This window comes from Mustelus asterias, chromosome 14 (genome assembly GCF_964213995.1).
Source record: "Mustelus asterias chromosome 14, sMusAst1.hap1.1, whole genome shotgun sequence".
Taxonomy (NCBI): domain Eukaryota; kingdom Metazoa; phylum Chordata; class Chondrichthyes; order Carcharhiniformes; family Triakidae; genus Mustelus; species Mustelus asterias.
Genome location: NC_135814.1, coordinates 25,961,337 through 25,987,643, shown reverse-complemented (window position 1 = coordinate 25,987,643; position 26,307 = coordinate 25,961,337). Strand labels below are relative to the sequence as shown.

Here is a 26,307-nt window from a genome sequence, read left to right as displayed (position 1 = left end):
TTTGTATCATCACCCAACATGGACCCAACACCGATCCCTGCGGCACACCATTAGTCACAGGCCTCCACTTAGAGAAGCAATCCTCCACAACCACTCTCTGGCTTCTTCCATTGAGCCAGTGTCTCATCCAATTTACTACCTCCCCATGTATACCTAGCGACTGAACCTTCCTAACTAACCTCCCATGAGGGACCTTGTCAAAGGCCTTGCTGAAATCCAGGTAGACAACATCCACCGCCTTCCCTTCATCCACTTTCCTGGTAACCTCCTCGAAAAACTCTAATAGATTGGTCAAACATGACCTACCATGCACAAAGCCATGTTGACTCTCCCTAATAAGTCCCTTTCTATCCAAATATTTGTAGATCCTATCCTTTATCACACCTTCCAATAACTTGACCACCACCGACGTCAAACTTACTGGCCTATAATTTCCCGGATTTCTTTTGGAACCTTTTTTAAAGAACGGAACAACATGAGCCACCCTCCAATCATCCGGCACCTCCCCCGTGAATACTGACATTTTAAGTATGTCTGCCAGGGCCCCTGCAAGTTCAACACTAGCTTCCCTCAAGGTCCGTGGGAATACCCTGTCCGGTCCTGGGGATTTATCCACTCTGATTTGCCTCAAGACAGCGAGCACCTCCTCCCCTTTAATCTGTAAAGGTTCCATGACCTCCCTACCTGTTTGCCCTATTTCCGTAGACTCCATGCCCATTTCCTCAGTAAATACGGATGCAAAAAAAACCATTTAGTTTCTTCCCCATCTCTTTTGGTTCCATACACAGTCTACCACTCTGGTCTTCAAGAGGACCAATTTTATCCCTCACTATCCTTTTGCTCCTAACATACCTATAGAAGCTCTTTGGATTTACCTTCACTCTGTCTGCCAAAGCAACCTCATGTCTTCTTTTAGCCCTCCTGATTTCCCTCTTAAGTAGCTTCTTGCACTTTTTATACTCCTCGAGCATCTGATCTGTTCCTTGCTGCCTGTACATTTCATACAACTCTCTCTTCCTCTTAATCAGTGTTTCAATCTCCCTCGAGAACCAAGGTTCCTTATTCCTATGTACTGTGCCTTTAATCCTGACAGGAACATACAAACTCTGCACTCTCAAAATTTCTCCTTTGAAGGCCTCCCACTTTCCATTTACATCCTTACCAGAGAACAGCCTGTGCCAATCCACACTTCCCAGATCCCTTCTCATTTCATCAAATTTGGCCTTTTTCCAGTTCAGAACTTCAACCCGAGGACCAGATCTATCCTTATCCATGATCAGGTTGAAACTAATGGCATTATGATCACTGGATCCAAAGTGTTCCCTCACACTCACATCCATCACCTGCCCTAACTCATTTCCCAATAGGAGATCCAATATCGCATCCTCTCTAGTTGGCACCTCTATATACTGATGTAGAAAATTCTCCTGAACACATTTTACAAACTCTACCCCATCTAAACCTTTAACAGTATGCGAGTCCCAATCTATATGTAGAAAATTAAAATCCCCTACTATCACAACTTTGTATTTCTTGCAGTTGTCAGCTATCTCTCCGCTGATTTGTTCCTCCAATTCTCGCTGACTATTGGGTGGTCTATAATACAACCCCATTAATGTGGTCATACCCAATGGGGCATTGGGAGTTTGTACAGGTTGAGTAGTTGTGAGGGCTTGAGGGCCTTTCTTTTTAACTGGAATGAGTTGACAGACCCATCGGGTCTGCACCAACTCTCCAACAGAGCATTTTACCCAGGCCCTATCCCTGTAACCCCAAGTATTTACCCTGCTAATCTACAAATCTTGGGACACTAAAGGGCAATTCAACATGGCTAATCCACCTAACCCGCACATCTTTGGACTGTGAGAGGAAACCAGAGCACCCAGAGGAAGCCCACGCAGACACAGGGTGAACATACAAACTCCATTTAGACAGTGACCTTTGGTTGGAATTGAACCCAGGTCCCTGGCATTGTGAGGCAGCAGTGCCAACCACTGTGCCACCATGCCACCCCTAGTATTTCTTAGGGTGATGCAAAAATTTTGATTATTTGTGTGATAGCACTTCAAAGGAAAATGATGTCCAACTAGGGGGCACTGTTTAAAATTAAGGGGTCTCCCATTTAAGATGGAGATGAGAAGGATTTTTTCTCTCACAGGTTCACTAGACTTCAGAGCTCTCTTCCCCAGGCCATTGAATATATTCGCGGCTGAGTTTGATGGATTTGTAATTGTTAAGGGAGTCAATGGATATGAGGGGGTAGGCAGGAAAAGTGGAGTTAAGTCAAAACTTCAATTATTTATGATCTTCCTGAACAGTGTCAGTGCAGGCTGGAGGAGTCGAAGAGCTTCCTGTGCTTTTATTCCCTATGATCCTTGCCACAATTAAATTCTGCCATTGATGTGACCTGGTACAGTAAGAGAAAGTAAAATTAGTATTTACGCAAACATGACTCTTTCCATTATTAAAATGAAGACTGCTTATTGAGATGGAACATCAAAATGCTTGCAAAATATTTTAGTCAGCAGTTGCTAAATATGAGCAGAGAAAGAAGAAGTTGCCACAGGTGGCAATGGGTTAAAGGAAGATTGATATTAACATTAAAGCTAAATCTCCTTTTTCCACCTCAACTGATAAATATCTAAGGTCATCAGGAAACCTTTCATTTTGTTCGCTCACAAATGTGTCTTACTTTTTAAAATTTCTACGTGTGACACAATGTTTCAAACTAACGTCTAGCACGAGTGTTAATGGTTTTTGCAGATCTTTGTTCTACAACTTTAGAAAAATTAACATTGAACTAACAGGATGTGGTTTAACTTTGCAGATTGTGTGTAGGCACTGAATCTCTCATCCTCAGCATACACCCTGCAAGATTAGCTGCAACGATGATTGCGTTTCACACATGTGACCACTGGTGGGTTCCTTTATTTGGTAAAACGTTCACAAAACCATTGCGTCCTGATGGCAGTTTGAATAAGCACGAGTAAGCTGAGCCCTGGGTAAGAACGTACTCATGTAATCCAACTTTAACTAGTCGTAATGATTTTATTTCATTTTATAGTTGGTCTATATGACATTGGTTCTGATCATCATTGTGGAGTGTATATTTTAGTGCTTCTCTGATTTGCTGACCTATTCGGTTTCACACATGTTGCTCAATGCTTTGTAGCGAAGGTACAAAACCAACTGAGTTTTCACTTTACGCAATGCTCTTGTGGACAATTTGTACTTGCGGGGAAAAATATTAAACAGGCAGTCATAGTTTAAACTTTACTTTATGAAGTTATAGCACTTCCCTTTCATACGCAGTACTCTGTGCAAAGTTATGTTTTCAGAGGTGATCACAATACATTCAAGGAGTGCTAAATTAAAAGCAGACTTTTCTTGGCAATTAAATTTATATTGAATTTACACTTTAGTATATTTATCAGGTTTAATTATGGGGATGGTTGTGCATTGGAGGGCTCTCTATTTTTATCCTAAATGAATTTATTATTTTCACACTTGTAAATTTATTTTTGACTTTACGTACAAACTAAAACTGTTCCTATCTGCAGCCTGTACTCAATTTGATACCCCCTGCACTTCTTGCAAGGAGCCACTTGCAAACTAAATGTGCATAGGCCCAAATTGCATCCATTTTAGGTGTATCACCTTGTTTCGCGTGTGCTTGATTAACTTCCCTCTACTGTCTGTCTGCCTTCAGAGGTAAGAATTAGTTTTATTTGGACTTTTGACACACACTGCTGGCTGTGATAAGTTGATATTATTAATAAATCAAAAATAGTTTTATGCTTCAAGTCACAGAATGACAGAATTGTTACAGCACAGAAGGAGGTCATTTAGCCCGTCGGTTCAGTGCCAACTCACCAAACGTGCAATGCACCAAGCGCCACTTCCCCGCCTTCTACTCTTAACCTTGCACATTGTTCCTTTTCAGAAAATAGTCCAATTCCCACTTGAATGCCTTGATTGAACCTGCCTCCACCACACTCTCAGGCAGTTCATTCCAGATCTTAACCGCTCACTGTGTAAAGGTTTCCCATCATGTTTCCATTGCTACCCAGAACTGGACACAATACTCCAGTTAAGGCCGAACCAATGTTTTACACAAGTTTAACATTAACTTCATTGTTCATATAATCCATACCTCTGTTAATAAAACCACGATACTGAATGCTTTATTGATCATGTCCTCATCTTGTTCTGCCACCTTCACTGACTTGTGCACATATATACTCAGGTTCCTCTGTTCCTGAACCCATTTTGGAATTGCATTCTTTATTTTATATTGCCTCCCTTGTGTTAAAATCAATTACTGCACACTTCTGTACATTGACACATGCCCTCTCATTTCACCAACTTGACCATATCCTTTTGAAGTTCTACACTATTCTCCTCACAGTCCAAAATGCTTCCACATTTTGTATCACTTGTAAATTTTGAAATGGTGCCCTCTACGCCAAGGTCTAGGTCATTGATATAAATATATATATAAAATATCAAAACAGCAGGGGGCCTAATACCAACCCAAGGGAACCTCCTCCATAAGCCTTCCTCCAGTGCAAAGAACATGCATTAATCACTACTCTGTATCCTGTTACTCAGCCATTTTTAAAAAATCCATGTTGCTATTCTCTTTTATTCCACTATCTCCAAAGGGCCTCTTTTCTGCACTGTACGATTCTATGATTCCGTGATCAAGAATTTAAAATCCAAACTATTCTTGTTCACTGTGGTGCAACACACCTCATGCTGCCACCTACACATCTCATTACATCAGGACATCGAAAACACTTTGCAATCAACAACGTACTTTAGAACTGTAAACACTCCTTAATTTAGGATATGGAGAAATTGATTTGCAAACTGCAAGACCCCACAACGAGCAACATGACAATGACCAGAGGAAATCTTCTTTCTATCAATGTCAGTTAAGGGATGAATATGAGCAAAGACACTGGGGAGAAAGTCCAGTCACTGTTCATGTTCGAAATGGCACGATGGAATCATTTACATCCACTTGAGAGGAAAGATGAGGGAGGGAATTTGACAGGCAAAGGGAAATGAGTTTCAGTGCATGAAGGGAGTTAAATCCCCTTAAATCCCAATGTCATCTGCCCTCTCCTGAGTATCACCCAGGCATATGGGAACGTGAGCAGCGAATGCCCCCATGCCCTCACCCCAAGGAGTTATCGTTAAATCATTTAAATATTCTAATCAGTAAAACAGTACCGTTCAAACAAAGCATTCAGGCTTTCACAAACAGTGCAACTATTTTCTGACCTGCCAGCAACTTGTCAGAGCCCTTGAAGTGAGAGCACAGAGGAAAGTCCTTCTTTATTGAAATCGATAGAGTGCAAAATCTTTGATCAGTGGAACTGAAGAAGTTCAGCTATGGCCAGGTGAGAGACTGCTGTTCACTCTAAATCAGGGTGAGCTCTCACAGCTGGACAGCTGTTTGCCAATGTCACTTCACCTACCTTGCGCTTCATTCACTTTCACTGCAATTCCCTGCAGCCAGCTGCTCCATGGCATGAGAGTAACTCGGGCAGCTGCACCTTGCAGCTCTTGAGCAGAACAAGAGAAACAACAAAACCAACAGCAGCACCAGCTGTCTTCTCCCAGAGACACATGCGCCGGAATTTTACTGCTCCGCCTGCCACGGGAATCGTAGAGGGTGAGGGGCGGACAATGGAAAGGTCCGTTGACCTCGGGCAGGATTTTATGGTTTTGGAACGAGCGAGGTTGTAAAATCCCACCCCATGGAGCTTCACAGGGCAGAGACGGCAAAAGCAGAGTTCCAGTTCCAAGCACATGGGATTGCTCAACACTTGGTCCTCAGACTGAGTAACAACCCTCTCCACATTTATGAGCAACAGTGGCTCAGAGGCACAGGCAGTCACAGCAGCTCCTGTCTGACATCTGCAGATTCCTGGAACAAGATCTCCTTCTGAGTGGACCACGTAGGCTTGCATTGTCAGTGGTTGTCAAGGCAACTGTTACTAAATGGTTCTCCTGAGCCCCCCTCCAGTGGTGCAGTGCTCCCTCAGTACCGCACTGGAGTGTCAGTCGAGATTTTGTGCTCAGGTCCAAGGAGTGGAATCCACAAAATGTCTGACTCGGCGGGGGGGGGGGGGGTGGGAGGCTGCTAAAACTGAACTAAGGCCGGTGCAATGTTGTAAGAGGAACCTTGTGGTGTATGGTTAATTGAAATTTCCCATTCTCTTACGATCACAGATCACTGTGGGCAAAATACCTTCATGATGCAGACTTTTATAACATTGTTGCCTTTGTTTTCCTATTTCTATTGATTATTAGCCTGATACTTTGAAGTGTTCAGGGGCACTTGTTATCTCGCAATAATTTGTTGTGAATATGTCTTGTAAATGCTCTACGATATATTTCTTAATGTTAGTGGGAACAAAGATGGCGCCAGAGCAAGGCGACTTCTTGCAAGCTGTGCCCAGCGTACCTTCTAATTCTATCTTTACTCTCGTTCTACACCCTAGTTATGACTGTAACACTACATTCTGCACTCTCTCATTTCCTTCTCTATGAACGTATGCTTTGTCTGTATAGCGCAAAAAAACAGTGCTTTTCACTGTATGCTAATACATGTGACATTAATAAATCAAATCAAATCAAATCAAAATATTTAATTCGGCCCAAGCTATTTATTTACTTCACATGCAAAATTTCTGCAACAACTTTTGAGATTACATTGAGTCCAAAAACTATTATAAACAAATCCGCATTAATCTTTGTTATTTTCTCTTCTCTCTCTTTCCATTGACTTCCTGGTGCCCTGGTTGGCAGTTGGGTAACTTTGTCTAAATGTCGCTCTATTTTGATAATATGAGCATAAATGTTGCCTAATTTTTCAACTTTGCCTTTCTCCTGGTTTAGCTTCCTCTTTCTGGTGGGCCGGACTGGGTACGTTGAGAAGCCCTCGGTCTGGGGAATTGTAGGAATAACCTCAAATTCCATTAGTCACAGAAACATAGAAACTAGAAGCAGGAGTAGGCCATTCGGCCCTTCGAGCCTGTCTGGTCGTTCATTTTGATCATGTCTGATCAATATCCTGATCCCCCCTTCCCCTCATATCCCTTGAACACTTGAACCCCAAGAGCTATATCGAATTTCTCCTTGAAACCAGACAACGTTTTGGCTCAACTACATTCTGTGGTAATGAATTCCACACATTCACCACCCTCTGGGTGAAGAAATTTCTACTCACCTCAGTTCTAAAAGGTTTACCCCTTATCTTCAAACCAGGACCCTTGTTCTGAACTCCCCCACCATTGGGAACATTCTTTCTGAATCCACCCTGTCTAACCCTGTTAGAATTTTGTAAGTTTCTTCTCACTCTTCTAAACTCCAGCGAATATAATCCTAACCAACTTCGTCTCTCCTCAAATGACAGACATGCCATTCCAGGAATCAGCCTGGTAAACCTTTGCTGCACTCCCTCTATAGCAAGGACATTCTTCCTCAGATAAGGACACCAAAACTGCACACAATACTCCAGATGTGGCCTCACCAACGCCCTGTACAATTGCAACAAAACATCCCTATCTCTATACTCAAATCCTCCCGCTATGAAGGCCAACATACCATTTGCCTTCTTTACTGCCTCCTGTACATGCTTACTTTCATCGAATGATGCATGAGGACTCCAAGGTCTCATTGAGTATCTACCTCTCTCAATTTACACTAATTCAAGTAATAACCTGTCTTCCTATTATTGCTACCAAAGTGGATAACCTCACATTTATCCACATTATACTGCATTTGCGATGCAATTGCCCACACACTCAGCCTGTCCAAATCACGCTGAAGCATCTCTGATCCTCCTCACAGCTCACCCTCCCAACAGCTTTGTATCATCTGCAAACTTGAAGATAATACATTCAGTCCCCTCTTCCAAATCATTAATGTATAATGTGAACAGTTGGGGTCCTTGCACAGATACCTGCGGAACTCCACTCATCATTAACTGCCAATCAGAAAAAGACACATTTATGCCAACTCTTTACTTCCTATCTGCTGACCAGTCCTTGATGTAGTGTTAATTGAGAATATACATTGAGAACAACCATTCTTGCTCAAAAAATTGGAACTGTATCTAAATAAATTACATTGAGGCTTGGACCCATGAACTCATTTGCTTCTTTCTACAATGGTGTCACTAGTAGTAGGGATGAAATTAGGTGCATCTATAACCAAGTAGCACATAGAATAAATGCTACTTTTTTTTAATAGTCTGTATTTTTTATATTAGACAGCAGTGTGAAAAGCCTGGTGGATTAAATAGATTGAAACATAATTGTTTGCTCTTTGGGGCAATAGTGTGTGTCCAGCTAGATCAATGGAGTGAAAGTTCTCTCTTTTGTTATCAAAATTAATGTCCACATGACAAAAGGGGTAATGGCAGCATGGATACAAAATCAACCAGGATACGAAAAACAAAGAGTAGTGGAGAATAGATGTTCTTCAGACTGAAGAAAGGTATGTAATGCTGTACTCCAGCACTGGCATCAGGGTTTGATTTTTACATATTAATGACCTGGACTTGGGTACACAGGGATAATTTCAAAGTTTTCCAATGGCATAAGAAATGAATTAAACAATGACGTGGATAGTGGCAGACTTTGGGAAGACATAGACTGGGTGAAGCTAGCAAATAAATGGTAGATAAAATTTAATATAGAGAATTGATGCATTTCTAAAGGAAGAATGAGAAAGGCAATCTGAAATAATGTTACAATTTTCAAGGTTGTACACGAACAGTGAAACACAGGGTCAGGATTTTCTGGTCCAGTAATGGCAGGGATTATGGTGGAGATGTAGAAGCCTAGTCCAAAGTTTTTTAAAAAATTCATTGGACATCGCTGGTTGGCCAACATTTATTGCCCATCCCTAGTTGCCTGAGAGCATTTGAGAGTCAACCACATTGCTGTGTCTCTGGAGTCACAGACCAGGTAGGGATGGCAGATTTCCTTCCCTAAAGCACATTGGTGAACCAGATGGATTTTTCCAACAATCGACAATGGTTTCATGGTCATCAGTAGATTCTTAATTCCAGATTTTTTAAATTGAATTCAAATTCCACCATCTGCTTGTGGTGGGATTTGAACCCAGGTCCCCAGAACATTTGTTGATTTTCTGGATTAATAGTCTAGCGATAATACCACTAAGCCATCACCTCCCCTTAAACTGACAGTGGGCGGAGCTGGAAAATCCCACCCAAAGGGTGTTATGCATAAAGATCTTTGAAGGTGAAAGGATCGGTTTATAAGACTGTTTGAAATCATGTGGGATCCTTTGTTTTATGATGGGGCATTGTATTCAACAGAAAGGAAGCATAATCAACTTTTGTAAATCAATGGACAGGTCAACACTGGAGTGTTGTGTGCAAGTCCAGACATTGCACTTTCAGAAGGACATCAATAGGATGAAGAGGAGATTTACTAGAATTGCATCCCAGATGACGGTCTATAGTTATGTCGTAAAAAGAAAGATTTATACAGTGCGTCTTGCAACCTCTGAATGTTTCAAAGCACTATTACAGCAAATAAGAATTTTTGAAGTAAATTTTGGAGTGTAGGACTTGGGGCAGCCAACAAACAGCAATGTGACAATGTTTAAAGAATAAATATTGGTCAAGTACCCTGCTCTTCCTCAAAACAGTGCCATTTACGTCCATGGAAGGGAGCAGACAGGGCCTTGGTTTAATATCTCACCCAAAAGACATCAATGTCAACAGCACAGCCCCCCCCTCAGTACTGCACTGGAGTATCAGCCTTGCACTTTATGCTCCACTGAAGTGGCACCTGAATTTAGAACCTTATATCTTAAAGCCAACAATGCTATCAATTGAGACCCAGGTGATTCTAGCAGTTGCATGGCAAGAAGTTAGTGCTGTTACTGCATAGAACACAAAGAAGAGATTTAAGGGGTTTTGACAGGGTGCATAAGTAAAATCAAAATACTGAAGATGCTGAAAATCTTTTTCATTCATTCAGAGGATTAACCATCTCTGACAAGGGCAGCATTTCAGGTTAGGTGGATTGCCCACTCTAAATTGCCCCTTAGTGTCAGGGGGATTAGCAGGGTAAATAGGGGGGTTACGGGGATAAGGTCTGGGTGGGAATGTTGTCGGTGCAAGCTCGATGGGCTGAAAGGCCTCCTTCTGCACTGTGGGGATTCTATGAATTCATTTCTATGTATTAATTAATTGTCCACTCCTAATTGGCTTTGGGAAGATGGTGGTGGGCTACCTTCTTGAATCGCTGAAGCCCATGTGGTACAGGTGCGCCCACAGTGCTGGTAGGGAGGGAATTCCACGATTTTGTCCCTGCGACAGTGAAAGGTCGGTGGTATAGTTCCAAATCAGGATGCTGCGTGGCTTCAAGGGATCTTTCAGCTCGTGGTGTTTCCTGGCATCAGCTGCCCTTGTTCTTCCATGTGAGACAGTTTGTAGGGTTAGAATGAGCTGTCAAAGGTGCCTTGATGGGTTGCTGCAATGCATTCTCTAAATGCAACCAGAGGGCATCAGTGGTGGAGGGAATTCACGTTTAAGCTGGTGGATGGGGTGTCAATCAATGGGCTGCTTTTGTCCTGGATGTTCACTCATCCAGGCAAGTGGAGCATATTCAATCACACTCTTGACTTGTGTCTCGTAGATGGAGAGCAGAGATGGATGCTGTCCATTTTCTTTCTGATTCCAAGTGGGCCTATTTGGGACCAAGAAACTCCAGGCCTTGGGCAGAATTTTACAACTCTCCATTGGTGGGTTTGCAGGCTTTGGGGCTCATAAAACTCCCCCAGTGACCTTCCTGCCATCCTCCTGCCCACCCCAACCTGTCAGCAACTTTACAAAGGGCACTAAGGTGGCCACCGAATGGCCACTTCCTGCCTGACCTCAATTTTGAAGTTGTAGTGAGGGGGACTTCAAGGGCAGAGAGGGAGCCCACTCACTCTGCTTGGGCCTCAGAAAGATAAAGGTCATTGTGGGCACCTCCTTCAATGGCAACTTTTCCATGTCGGGCTCTCCGTTCCATGGTCTGCCCCCTGCAGGTGCTCCACCCATAACGCTGGTCTCTCCATCAAGACTGTTTCTATGCCTCACCTCCCTGCCATGAGACACCCCTCCAGCACTCGGCCCTGGACTCCAGGACTAAGAATCTGAGTCTCAGTCGTCCCAATCCTGGTCTCTGCCACTGACATATTGTTGCAATTACAGAGCTGCTGACTAATCAGAATGGCAGACAGCTCTCAGAAACCTGCTGTCTAAAAAATCCTGCCCTTGTCTGCTCAGTAAGAAGTCTCACAATACCAGGTTAAAGTCCAACAGGTTTATTTGGAATCACGAGCTTTCGGAATGCTGCTCCTTCATCAGGTGAGTGCAGCGCTCCGAAAGCTCGTGTTACCAAACCTGTTGGACTTTAACCTGGTGTTGTGAGACTTCTTACTGTGCCCACGCCAGTCCAACACCTTGTCTGCTCAAGAACAAAGTCTGTTTGTTGTCAGAGACATTGATATTCCTCAACGTTGCCCTCCCCTCCCCCCACCCCCCTTTATTCTTTGCTGTGCGATTATAGCATTTTGAACAGCTATTTTTGTAACACATTGTAACTGTTGTTTTGATGTTCTGGACTGATTGAACTTCAGCAGGAACTGAACTGATGCAGGCTGAGTTATAGACAGAGATTTTCCCTTTGCGATTCAACACACTACTATGGTGATTACACCTTGAAGCTCTGCATGTTCTCTGATTCCAAAATTGCACTGAATAAAATGCAAATTGAAATAATAGTTTTGCTGAGTTAAAAATATCCGTGAGCGATAACATTGGAAATTTTGAAGTTTTGATTTCAAAACTGATTTAAATAGATATGAAGTCCAACATTTGTGTGTAAGTGTAGATATTTCACTCAGTGACTGCATTTAATCCCAACCTGAATTTAAACATTCAGTCTGAATAAATGTAAATACTCATCCCTAATGACTTCTTACCTCTTGCTTTTATATTTATGACACATTCATTTGCTGGAGATTGGAACATAAAGAAATGGAGTCCAAAACAAAAGTGATGCCTCCATATATTCACTTCAAGTATTGTCATTGCAACGCTATTAAAATGTTCCCTTTAGCTTTCTGAATTTAACAACACAATGTTGTTACATGAATAGCCTTTAAATTGCTTTTTTTTCAACAGAAGCAGCTATCTTCAAGGAAAGCTTGAAATGTATCATAAATCATGCTTGCAATTTGATCAATTAGCAGAGACAAAGTATATCCATGAATGTCCACTGGCAAGGGATTGAAGTGTGTCCTTGGAAACATACTGACTGAATCCAGATGGTGTCAGAGGGAGCAATTCACTCTTCTGATAAATTTTGTTTCCCCTAAATAGTGCAGAAACACAGTATTAAAACAGTCATAGTCGTTTACAGCATGGAAACAGGCCCTTCAGCCCAACGTATCCATGCCACCCAGTTTTTACCATTAAACTAGTCCCAATTGCCCGCGTTTGGTCCATACCCCTCTATACCAATCTTACCCATCTAACTGTCTAAATGCTTTTTAGAAGACCTATTCATATAACAGTTTAATTTGAACCAGCATTTCTGCTGTACTACTGGAAGTACCTGCATTAAATAAAGGATAAAAGCACTCCTCGTACATGTCAGTATGGAAAATAGACACTTCCTAGTTGACTTCAGGCATGAAACAGGATGATAATTTTGAATGTTTAACATTGATCGTTTAAAATTGATCATTTTTAAGAAGATATCAACCCATGACTGATTTACCTGATGGGTGACCCTAATCTTATACAAAGCTGTTCACTGATTTATCAGCAGTGTAGAATATTGAGGTTAACTTGGAACTAATAGCAAATTAGAAACTTGCCATAAGTGCAAGAGGCAAGACCAAACTATTTGCGAATGTCTTCTGCCAAAAATGTTGAGTGTGTAATCCCACTCCTTAGGTTCCCAGGAGGATCACAGGATCTGGTGTCCTGCCAACACTCTTCATTTTATGCCATGTAAAGAAGTGGTTGAATGCAATGGGCACAATGGAGTCCATAGGTTGTGAAAACATACATTCTGTAATGCTGCACATCTAAGCACCCAGTCTACCCATCCCCAATCCCAGCCAAGTGTTGTGTTGTTACTATGATATTAAGGTACCATTCACTCTTAAGAGATTGGGTAAAAATGTTGTGGGTTCATTTATTAGCATTTGACATGCAAGAACAAATAGACATGGGTATAGAATTTAATAACATGAGCTACAGAACAATGTATGCTGTATTCTGCTCAAAGGCAAAAGTGAAACTAAGTCTAGATTGTATGGCAAATTTCACTTTTGTGATGACATCTACTATCTCTTAAAGGCATGTTACAACATTTGCCTTCTTTTTTAAGATATTTACCCCCCTTCCAAAGTGGTATAGCTCTTTACAATACATGTTTATGCTTAGATGCATCTTTATGCGTGTATAGAGCAGATGATCTGTGAGTCTCTGAAACGTAGAAGTAATCTGCTGCCATGCTCCGATCTTATAATGGTAACTTTGTCTGGAGTGTTCTCACAGTGATCCAAGGGATTGCCATTCTTCAATGTTGTTCCTGGTTGTTTTCAGGATCTTTTCCTGCTACAGGAAGAAATAAGACTGTAAGGTGATTGAGGAGCTAGAATGGATCTGATTTGTCCCTGATTATACCTCACCATTGCATTGTTGTGAATAATTACTTCATAAGAGCTTGGTTCTGAAATAATTCTTATCACCTTGGCTGGTTGCCATGTGCCTTCTGTGGAATCCTGGATTGTGAACCTGTTACCCCCAACTATAAACATGGAAATTCTCTACCTGCATTTTTATTGTGCACATTGGTCATTTTCTCTTGCAATTTTCAAAGTTGCTCTCTCGGTTCTGAGAGAGTTGAATGTGTAAGAGTAGGTAAATTGATAAAAAATGGTGTCCCGAACATGAGCTCTGCTAGTGAAGGATTAGCTCCACTTAAAGATGCCGCTCTCAGATATAACATTGCAATGTGTAAATCTTGCTTGGTCTATCTACATTTGATAATTAGGGATTTCACTGTGTGAATTATTAATTCAGCTAAGCAATTAGATTTAGCATAATGAGTTGACGAAGTAGTTTGTTCAATATTCCACTTCTCACACATATTCTCAAATGGCTCATCAATGAATTGTGATGTTAGCTGTAATTATCTATTTAGGCACACCAAATTGACTAAAAATGGCACTTAAGGTGTACATGACAGTTGTGTTTATTGTATTGTGCAATGTCAAATAAAGTAGTTGATGATGATGATAAAGTCAGGGCCATTGGCGAAAGAAGTCAGATGCAATCATGGGTCAAGGCTCTTTCGGAACTTCATGTGGAATCAATGGTTCTTTGTGCTGATTTGAGATATGCGCTTAACATCGGTTACACGTCTTGACAATGACATCAATGTTGTTCTTTAAAGCAGGCCAATATACAATCTCTCTTATGAGTCTTCACATCCAGTCTATATCCATGTGTGAATGATGAAGCTATTGAAGAGTACCAGGTTGCAAATATTCCAGTATGATAACCTGCTTGCCTTTAAAAAATGACTCCCCCAGAATCCTAGCTCATCCCTGTAATGTCAAAACATGTTAGTGGACATGCTGAATTGAATCAGGCCATCCATCAATGATGGTCTTCCACAGTTTCTGTAGCATAGAACTTGTTGCCGTTTCTTCCTGTGGCCACTGACATTTACATTGTGCAAAATGTATTAGATCAGTAAATGGACTTGCCTTCTCCTGCAAGCATAATGTTGCAGCTCCCTTGAAACTCAATTTTGACAAACAATACTGGATATTTCAATGTTAGGTTGTGAACTGAGGTTGTAGGTATAGTTTTTAAGGTTGATATGCCATGGATTGTCATTAGTGTGAGGTCAGGGCATGCCAGTTGATGGGCCTTTCGTCTTTAAAGTAAAATAAGGGCCCATGGTATTCGAGGCAAGGTACTAACATGGATTGACGATTGGCTGTCAGACAGAAGGCAGAGAGTTGGGATAAAAGGTTCTTTCTCAGAATGGCAACCGGTGACAAGTGGTGTCCCGCAGGGTTCAGTGTTGGGGCCACAGCTGTTCTCTTTATATATTAACGATCTAGATGACGGGACTGGGAGCATTCTGGCCAAGTTTGCCGATGATACAAAGATAGGTGGAGGGGCAGGTAGTATTGAGGAGGTGGGGAGGCTGCAGAAAGATTTAGACAGTTTAGGAGAGTGGTCCAAGAAGTGGCTGATGAAATTCAACGTGGGCAAGTGCGAGGTCGTACACTTTGGAAAAAAGAATAGAGGCATGGACTATTTTCTAAACGGTGACAAAATTCATAATGCTAAAGTGCAAAGGGACTTGGGAGTCCTAGTCCAGGATTCTCTAAAGGTAAACTTGCAGGTTGAGTCCGTAATTAAGAAAGCAAATGTAATGTTTTCATTTATCTCAAGAGGCTTGGAATACAAAAGCAGGGATGTACTTCTGAGGCTTTATAAAGCACTGGTTAGGCCCCATTTGGAGTACTGTGAGCAATTTTGGGCCCCACACCTCAGGAAGGACATACTGGCACTGGAGCGGGTCCAGCGGAGATTCACACGGATGATCCCAGGAATGGTAGGCCTGACATACGATGAACGTCTGAGGATCGTGGGATTATATTCATTGGAGTTTAGGAGGTTGAGGGGAGATCTGATAGAAACTTACAAGATAATGAACGGCTTAGATAGGATGGACGTAGGGAAGTTGTTTCCATTAACAGGGGAGACTAGGACGCGGGGGCACAGCCTTAGAATAAAAGGGAGTCACTTTAGAACAGAGATGAGGAGAAATTTCTTCAGCCAGAGAGTGGTGGGTCTGTGGAATTCATTGCCACAGAGGGCTGTGGAGGCCGAGACGTTGAGCGTCTTCAAGACAGAAATTGATAAATTCTTGATTTCTCGAGGAATTAAGGGCTATGGGGAGAGAGCGGGTAAATGGAGTTGAAATCAACCATGATTGAATGGTGGAGTGGACTCGATGGGCCGAATGGCCTTACTTCCGCTCCTATGTCTTATGGTCTTATGGTCTTATGGTCTTTATGATATAGATCATCTGTGACACCCGGGAGGATTAATTGATCTTGCACATGGAATGACTGAACTGTTGTACATCAAAAGTTGTGGTTTCACCATGGCCCTCTACTTATCTGTAACCTGTTCAGTGACACTCACTTTGATTTCTTTTCACCTTGGTTTTGATTTTTCTCACCATAGTCTTCATCCAGATCTAGATATAAAATCAACCCAGAGGTAAAATACTGGAAGATGCTGGAAATCTGAAATAATGAATATAAATGCTAAATGTCAGAGCAGGACTAGAAGACAGGAGATAGGTTTGGCAGCATGGAGCCTCAGAAAAATTGAGGTCAGCAGGATCAAAGACCTTCAATCATTGGAGAAGAGAGAAGGGTGGCCATTGTGTAGTTGGGACTAATTGTCACAGTCAAAGGATGTTGCAAAAGGTATTCCTCATGGAACTATTCTTGGCCTAAACATCTCCATTAGCTTCATCAATGATCTTCCTTCATTCATAACCTCTGAAATATGGTTACTCATTATGAATGCTATTGTGTTCAGCTTAATTTATTCTACAGCAGGGCCTGGACAACTTCTAGCCGAGGACAGCTTGGTGTGACATAACATCTTGCTGTGTAAAGTGCCAGGTAATGTCACATCCAAAAGATACCCTGAACATCTCAAGCTAACTTTCAATGACGTTTGCATATCCAAGTCCTCCACCATTGATCTCTTGGTCTGAAGCTTACCCGGACTAGCCCAGATTAACAAAGTAGCTATCAGAACAGTCAAAGGTTGAGTACTCGTCGATGACTCTCCTCACTACTGCTCAAAATGTTCCTACCATCACCAAGGCTCAAGTCAGAAACGTAATGAAATACTCACCACTTACCTGGATAGTTACAGTTACGACACAATCAAAGAGCTGGCTGATAAATCTGCAGCATGCACTGCAGCAACTTACCAAGCTTAATTTTTAAGCACCTTCAAGCCCTTTAGCGTCTAACAGCAGTACTTAAGAATAATAACACCATTAAAAATTCACTTAGAATGGACAAGCATTAGCTTGTCCTGGAATGTTTAATGGGTATCTGGTGGATAAGTATCGCAACAACATGTCCTTTGTGTGTGTGAATGCTGAATCTGTTGGCAAGATACCAGTGTCGTGAAGCTCATGGAGGAGCACGGCAACTGAGACAGCAACTTCCTGACTTCTGTATTCAACTGCACACACGTGGATGCCGGAAGATGCTCACTAATACATTCATGAATAATGATAAGCATTGACAATCTCACCATGATTCTCAGTGCAAATTTTGAGCCAATGTACATTTTGTTAAAATGAATGTTAAACTCAAAAGATCAAAAGACAACAAAAGTTTATAAACGGGAGGCTGACTTATCAGAAGCAAATAAATGAGGAGGGAACAATATTATACATGCAGATTATATATACAGGAAGTAGAGAGAGGGGAACATAAAACTCGGAGAGGAATCATCAGTGTGACCACAAGTCAAAACTATTTTTGCAAATCATTTGTGTGATAGTCCTTACCACTGCGTAGTTGTTTCTCTATTTATAGATAAAGACTGAATACTGCAGTTTATTACTGAAAGACACCCCCCTCTCCCCTGTCATCTCCCCCTCTGACACAAAGCCACCCCCCAGCCCCCGCCCCCCCTCCCCCCCTCCCCACACCGCCACCCAAATATAGCAATAAATTATTGCATTGATGGTAAACTCTTCAACCTCAACTGACTAAAGCCATGGCAGTATGCTTATCACGCACAAACCAATGTTCAGTCTGAAGGAGAACTACAACACATTGCTGACATATTCATTGAAGTCTGTGAGAGCATGGGACTAGCTCTGAACACTAAGATATTCAAAGTTCTCTTGCAGCCCACATCAAATGTATCGATTCCAAAGTCATGAATTAAGATTCCTGATGAAGAGTTGGAAAATGTCCTTTTGTTCCCATATCTTGGAATTTATCTATCCCAAAATGCAACATTGAATAAGAGGTATGCATTTGCGAACGTGAAGAACTCGTGGGACAAAAGAACGAAAACATGAATATCTCCCAAGATAAAGACATGCCAAGCATTGAGGTAATTTCACATTCGGTGAGATGAGCAGCACATACCCATGCTTGAGTCAAGACTGACCAAACAGATTCTCTACACAATGCATAGAGCTTGCTCTCACAGCATTTTAAAAATATTTCAAAGTCTTCATGAAGGTTTTCTCTATTGACATCAACATGTGACAAGAAGATGCCCAATTGCATCAAAAATAGTGACCTCTCATCAAACATTGTGTCAAGGCATTCAAATCCATAAGTCCAAAGGTGTGTGGGTTAGGTGGATTGGCCATTCCAAATTGCCCCTTAGTGTCAGGGGGACTAGCTAGGGTAAATGCATGGGATTATGGGGCTAGGGCCTTGGTAGGATTGTGGTCACTGCAGATGTGATGGGCCGAATGGCCTCCTTCTGCACTGTCTGATTCTATGATTCTATTCTAGAAGCATGCACTTTAGAAAGTGAGGCAAGAGAGATGGAAAGTGAGGGCTGCCGTTCGAACAGTCAATCTGCCTCCATCTCTAACATCTAAACTCTACTGTCTGACAATTGATATATTTACTGTGGGAGAAACCTACAAGACCAAGATAGGGCTCATCAGCCATCAATGAACCCACAACAAACGCCTCCAGACAGCTTTCATCACAAATGATTATATAAAAAACACTGTGGCCAAATTTTTTTATAAAGTAGATATAGATACCCTCACGGCTATTTCTAAAATTTTTAAACCCGGACAAAGGCCTTTTAAAATGGCTGAAGCTGTGTCTGTCCGTGACTGTTGAACAAAAGGGGCTAGTACGGCATTATTGAAGAAACTAGCACTCGTTATCTCTGAACAGGCACAAACAACCCCCACACCGCCCCCCCACTGGCAGCACAGACCAAATTCAAAGAGAACCATACAATAACTATACAAGGGCCATCTGCATTTCAGACCTCAGTATGGTCAACCAGAGTATACCCATCTGTTGGGAGAAAGGGCCAACAACCTCCCTTTCAATTCTTAATGGCTAGGATAGTTAATGATCTCAGAGACTCAGATGAGGGATAAAAGTCCTTTATCAAAGATTGTGTGGCGAGATGGGAGTCATGTGACATGGAGCACTAAGTGGGAGGTGAGGAGTGGGGGGGAGGTGGGGAGGTGTCCAAACCTGGGCAGAGCCCCTTTTCTGCCAGGCTAATTGTAAGATGGTAAAATGGCAGACTACGATTTTGCAATGTATCAAGATAATATAGCTGGCTCCACCAGCTAGTGCTCCATGACACATGACGCCCATCTTTCCACACAGTCTTTGATAAAGGACATATGAGTCACTGAGATCATTAAATATCCTAGCCATTAAGAATTGGAAGAGAGGTTATTGGCCCTTTGTCCAGACGACACGGTGGCACAGTGGTTATCACTGCTGCCTCACAGTGCCAGGAAGCCAGGTTCAATTCCGGCCTCGAGTCACTGTCTCTGTGGAGTTTGCACATTCTCCCCGTGTCTGCGTGGGTTTCCTTTGGGTGCCACGGTTTCCTCCCACAGTCCAAAGATGTGCAGGTTAGGTTGATTGGCCACGCTAAAATTGACCCTAGTGTCAGGGGAATTAGCAGGGTAAATATGCGGGGTTATGGGAAAAGTGCCTGGCTGTGGTCAGTGCAGACACGATGGCCAAATGGACTCCTTTTGCATTGTGGGGATTCTATGAGTACTGGGAATTCTGCACCATCACCTACAAGACTCATTTATCTCTACATGTCCATCTCATTGTGTGATGTGAAGTCATCACCACCAGAAAAGTGAGTTAAAAAGCACTGGTTTTTAACCAGTGGACTTAGAATCTGGATTCTGGAGCACACGTTAAACACCATTTATTTTCTCCATGGTCTCTGCATTGTCAATCTTTTCTCTATCCCTCTTTTATGGTATAACTGCAAAGGGGGCAACATTACACATCCCCTTTCACATTTGAGTGTGTGCAAATAAACTAACCCTCTGAGTTCATCCTATCTTGGGTTATCTGTGGGGTTTTTGATAGAAATTGAATCATACCAAAACCAAATTGTGGGAAATATGTCACTGCTTATCAAGGGGAAGCAAATCAAAGCCTTTCTGTTTACAGGCAGATATTGATAGGAGAAATTCATGCTATTTAAATTAACCATCCTCCTGTTCATGCACTATTAAAATGCAGGGTTGCAACTAAGATAAACGAAAGACCGCTTTGAGTTATATAGGTTTTTTTTTGACAAATTTTACAAGCAGTACTTTCGACAAGTAATTTATGGTAGAGCCATTGCATTGTAGAATTATTTGCATATTGTCGTGTAGGAGATGGGTGTTGTTTGTGAACATAACTGGCCATATATATTGCTGTAGAACCTTCCAAAGGATACTCCAATTTGTAGCATTAAAGGCGGTCATGAGATTAAAAAAAGCTACTGCAAAGGCATGTTCTGCTCTCTGCGCTTTTCCTGAAGTTCATGTTCTGTGAAGATAATGGCACAGAACATTCAGGATTCTCCCATCGCAACGCACCAGTTTTTTGGCATGTCAGGTTGGGAGATGCACGTGTCGGCCATTTTGTGGGATTCTTGCATGCGTTCTCGATGCATGCGCATCTCCCACAGCCGGAGAGCAGACGCAGTCGGGACTGCGCTGGAAACCTGTGGGAAGACAAGGTCAATGATTTTAATCTGTTTTTAATCTTACTTAAATTCATTATCGGACCCAGGACTGAATTCTCCGGCCATCCTGCCAGGAGTATTTCACTCCGGTGGGGTTTAGAGTAGCTCCCCACTTGCGAGGAACTAGCGGGAGACCCTGTTGGAGTGAAAGGGGGCAATCGGGGTCCCCCAAAGGTCGGGTGATGGGGGGGTGGTGCCCCCTGGGCATGGGCACCCTGGCATTGCCAGCCTGTGTCCCCTGACATTGCCCAAGGGGCAAAGTGCCCATGCCCAAGGGGGTTAAGCGGTGGGGGGGGGGGGGTTCTGCCGGGTGTGGTGGGGGTTATCGCTGCTGGAGGGGTATGGGGTGCTGGAGATTGCGGTGTTCCAGGACGGAAGGGGGGGTTGGGGCTGGCCCGGGAATGCTTGTGCGGGCCACGATCGGGCCACGGGGGGCTGGAGGAGCAACACCGTGGGGGTCTCGGGCTGGCCAGCGATCTAGCTGGCCAGCAAAGTGCAGGCTGACTGTTCGGGGGCCATTTCGCATGCGCAGAGTCCCGGAACTGTCAAACTCTGGTGTGAATAGGCCCCGCCCCCTAGCTTTTAATGATATTCACGATTGTGACCTCTGCAGTGCACAGAATGTGGGAGATTCGAGTCTGAACTCACACTGAAAACACAATCGGGATTCACACCATCTTTCCTGTCAATTCAGCACTTAGAATTTTTTTGGGAGAATCAGGCCCTCAGTGTCCAGATGGTATTATGCTGGAGTTACCCTGAAAGATGCTCTGGGGCACTGACAGTGCAGGAATTGTCTGGAAAGTATCAGCTTCCAACGGGCAATTCCCCTCCATTTGGAACCCTTCGAAACTCTGAGCTAAAGTTGGACACTTCAGATGATTCAGAAGCACATTGCAGATTAGTTACCCAGGAAAAGTTAGAAGGATTAAAATCAGTTCTAACTCCTTGATAACAATACTACTGACTCCTGACTCCCCGACTACCGTCCACAAGAACCTGACTGCCTCCACCCATGACTAGCTTCCACTCTCAACTAACCCTCTCATTTCTTGACTAGTTCTCTGAATGAACTAGCCCTCCACTAACCACCTGACTGCCCCAACACTGTCTGACTAGGTCAGAGAATCATAGAATCCTTCAGTGCAGAAGAAAGCCATTCAGCCCATCAAGCCTGCTCCGACCACAAACCCACCCAGGCCCTAACCCCATAACCCCATTCATTTAACTTAGCTAGTCCCTCTGACACCAAGGGATAATTTAGCATGGCCAATCCACCTAACCCGCACATCTTTGGAGTGTGGGAGGAAACCGGAGCACCCGGAGGAAACCCATGCAGACGCGGGGAGAATGTGCAACAGACAGTAACCCAAGCCGGGAATTGAACCCGGGTCCTTAGCGCTGTGAGGCAGCAGTGCTAACCACTGTGCTGCCCGGTCACACCCTGACTACTGCCCCCACTACCTGACGACCTGGGTTCAGCCCCTGTCTTGGGTCACTGTCTGTGTAGAGTTTGCACATTCTTCCCATGTCTGCACGGGTTTCTCCGGGTGCGCTGGTTTCCTCCCACAGTCTGCAAAGCATGCTGGTTAGGTGCATTGGCCATGGTAAATTCTCCCTCAGTGTACCCAAACAGGCACCGGAGTGTGGCAATTAGGGGATTTTCACAGTAACTTTATTGCAGTGTTAATATAAGTCTACTTGTGACTAATAAATAAACTTTAACTTGTAACTTTTTATCTATCTGACTAATCCATCGAACCGACTACCCGGTATATGGCAGCTACAAAAAGGGGGCGTGGTTTGGCTTTCCCTGGCTACACTATGAGGGAAGGACACCAGAACAGGTATAGGGCGTATGACATCAGAGAATTATTTGTGTGACGCAAAGAAATTGAACAGTGTAAATTGAGATTTTGGAGATTCGCAATTCACATATACCTATTAATCCCCTGATAATGGCAACTGATCTCTACATTAATAAAACCATGCATTCTTAATACGTGATTGCTTTTCCAGCAAGATCCAGCCCATTATCTTTACAAAAGAATTCCTATAAAACAAAGGAAATTAATATACATGGTTGTAATGTTGCACCCATTTTAGGAATAATTTTTAATCACGCTTTTAACATGTTTAAATGTCCAAATGATTCTAAAGTAGCACAGTTCAACATTATTTGCTCTACCACTTCTGGTTCGGCAGAATTGTGCCAATACATTCTAATTTGAGCAAAATAAAGAGTATGTTGTTCACGATGAGTTCAATATTAAACGGTGAAATTATGACATATGTTACTGATTTCACCATCACAGGAAACTCTGGATCAAGGACTTATGCAATTGTGCTTGTGACTGAATACTAGAGATGCCATATGCTTATTCAACCTATTGTAGACATTCTAAATATGGGCACAACAATGGCTTGTATTTAAACAATATCATAAACAACATCACAGGGTCCCAAGATGCTTTCCAGAAAGCATCAAACTGCAACTGCTGCGAATCTAAAATGGTATTCCACAACAATGTCATTGTTTTAACTGTCACAATATTACGCTTTACAGACTTACTCAATCTTTAACTTTCTTTAACACTAACTGCACTATTTAAAACTCAAGCTATTTAACATCTCTGTGGAATTCAGTTTCAGTATTACTCATCCTTCGATACATCGTCTGCCTTTTCATGCATGTTTCATGCATACTTTTGCAATGGTAATGTGGAGAATAAATACAGTAGGATTTCCGTCGAACAATTTCCTACAAAGGGTGTCAGATAAATTAGGTCAGTTGCTAAGAGGGACTTTATGCAGATGGTCAACCAACAACTAAATGTAAGAAAAGGAAATGTGGTGGTTGAAATCAACAAATTGTCATTTGGACAAATGACCTCTTTCCCATTTATAAAATTTATAAATGTCTCAACTCCCAAGATAACTAACTTATACCTTTACAAGTGAGGACGTTTGTGTTGGGGGTGGTGAGGATAGGAAGCAGGAGTTTGAAATCCTTCAGTCACTTCACAGGGACGTAATCAAACAAAACATATTACTGAGCCAGATAAGATATGGGGAAAATAATCAACTAATTAAGTTTAAGGACAGACATCTCAAGAGGAAAGAAGAGTGAAGAGATTTAGGGAGAGAACTCCAGAGCTTAGGGCCTTGTCAGCTGAAAGCATAACCATCAACAGTGGAGCAATTAAAATTGGAGATCTGCAATAAAAGGGTAGGAAAATGTGTCCACCTCCCCTCATGTATAAACCACTTTGTGTGTTTACTTTCAATATATTTTGATTGATGGTCTATTCGTTTTGAGCTTGAGACATGTATATAGATTTCTTTTGCTCTAATCATTTTTGCGCACAATAGGAAGTCTCACAGCACCAGGTTGAAGTCCAACAGGTTTATTTGGTATCACGAGCTTTCAGAGCGCTGCTCCTTCATCACCTGATGAAGGACTTTAACCTGGTGTTGTGAGACTTCTTACTGTGCCCACCCCAGTCCAATGCCAGCATCTCCACAACATAATCATCTTTGAGCAGTGCTTTTGAATCTCTTGTTTTCAAATTAGGTGGTTCATTTGAAAGCATCAGAAAGACAGACGGAAATACACCAGAAATAATAGATAGCAAGTCAAAAATAAATCAGCATGTAAAGGTTCAGGAACTTCGAGTTGATGCAGTTTACTTGCAATTTTGCACAGCATCACACAAGTGATGATTTTTATATTCTGAGAAAAAGTAATTTAAATCTGTAATTCTAAAGGATGTCATTGCTACTAATCACATTCCTGCACTGTTAATAAGTAGCTCCAAACCAAGATTCAGTTGATTTTTATTTAATCAGTCATGAAGTCGAGAATGGTCACAGGTTAAATTTTTGTTCCCACCACCTGGTGATCAGATCATCCATGACCCACAATACCTTAAATCCATTGAAATCAAAAGAATGAAATCCAGACAGTTTCTATCAAAGGTAGGAAATTAGTTCTGTCAGTATATCATCCAAGAGCTGAAGACAATGATCTACCTTCACATAATATAACCAGCGATCTAAACGACAATAAAAATAAATTTCTGTGTAATCCTTGGCTCATTACAAGTGGCCTAGATTTTGAACGTCAGGACACATTCTGAGTCATAGAGAGCAAGTGGTCACATCTTGTCTGAGACACTGAGCCCAAGAAAATTATCTGTTAAAAAGTACCTCAATTACAGATGAGTACTTGATACACCATAACATTCAAGGCTATGGGCCAAGTGTTGCCAAGTGGGATTAGGTGGGCAGGTCAGGGCCTTCCATGCTTCAGTGCGCACTCGATAGGCCGAAGGGTCTCTTTTGCACTGTAGTATTCTGTGATTCTGAAACTTGACCGATATCACAGGCATTCTAATCCTATAAAGCAAATGTTACCGATTACACACTAAGGGCCCTATTTTACCATTGCCTCGCGCCCGTTTTCGGGCGCAAAAACGTGGTAAAGTCGGGTGAGAGGCCATTAACGCGATCCCCGCCCGCGTCCACGCAGATTGCCACTTTACCGAAGCCTGGGAATGGCGGCGCACCGCTTCGCGCCCAAAACGGGCGCAACGGCAATTTAAATGCATTTGCATGCATTTAAATTGAATTAATGAACTGCCCGCCCAACTTTATCAGCATTTCCCCCTTTACCACCGCATTTGCCAATCCGGAACTGCGCCGTAATGGACCTGCTACATAAAAGTCTGAAACGGACGCTCCAGCTTCTGAAGAGCGCGTTCAGTGTTTCCAACAGCTCTCTGACTCAGATCAGTGGTGGGGGGGGGGGGGGGAGGAGGGAGGCGGGTCAGATCATTCTCTGGTTGCGGGGGGGAGGAGGGGAGTGAGGTCAGATTGTTGTCTGGTTGGGGGCGGGGGGGGGCGAGAGGGCCGACTGTTGTCTGGTGGTGGGGGGGAGGGCTGATCGTTGTCTGGTGGTGGGGGGGAAGGGAGGAGGAGGCAGGTAAGATGTATCTCGGGGGGGGAGGCCCGATCGCTCACTGGTGGGGGGGGCAGATGGATCTCTGGTGGTGGGGGGGGCAGATGGATCTCTGGTGGGGGGGGCAGATGGATCTCTGGTGGGGGGGGCAGATGGATCTCTGGTGGGGGGGAAGTGGGGTCCACTGCCACTCTGCGGGTGATCGGTGGGGAGGGGAGGGGGGCAGGGGTGGCGATCAGTCTGGGTAGCAGGGGGGTGGATAAGGGGGACAGTGATGTGTGTGGGTAGTGGGGGGGTGGATAAGGGGGACAGCGATGTGTGTGGGTAGTGGGGGAGTGGATAAGGGGGACAGCGATGTGTGTGGGTAGCGGGGGGGGGTTGATAAGGGGAACAGTGATGTGTGTGGGTAGTGGGGAGGGGTGGATAAGGAGGACAGTGATGTGTGTGGGTAGTGGGGGGG

General features: G+C 43.0%; 1 protein-coding gene across 1 annotated transcript in view; it reads left to right on the top strand.

Moving 5' to 3' along the window:
• The first annotated feature begins 2,941 nt into the window (after window positions 1–2,941).
• Window positions 2,942–26,307, top strand: part of arhgap15 (Rho GTPase activating protein 15) — a 730,777-nt gene continuing 707,411 nt past the window's right edge. Inside the window, exon 1 of the mRNA XM_078228014.1 lies at window positions 2,942–3,002. The gene's annotated coding sequence lies outside the window, so the exon portion shown is untranslated. The remainder of the gene's footprint in view (window positions 3,003–26,307) is intronic.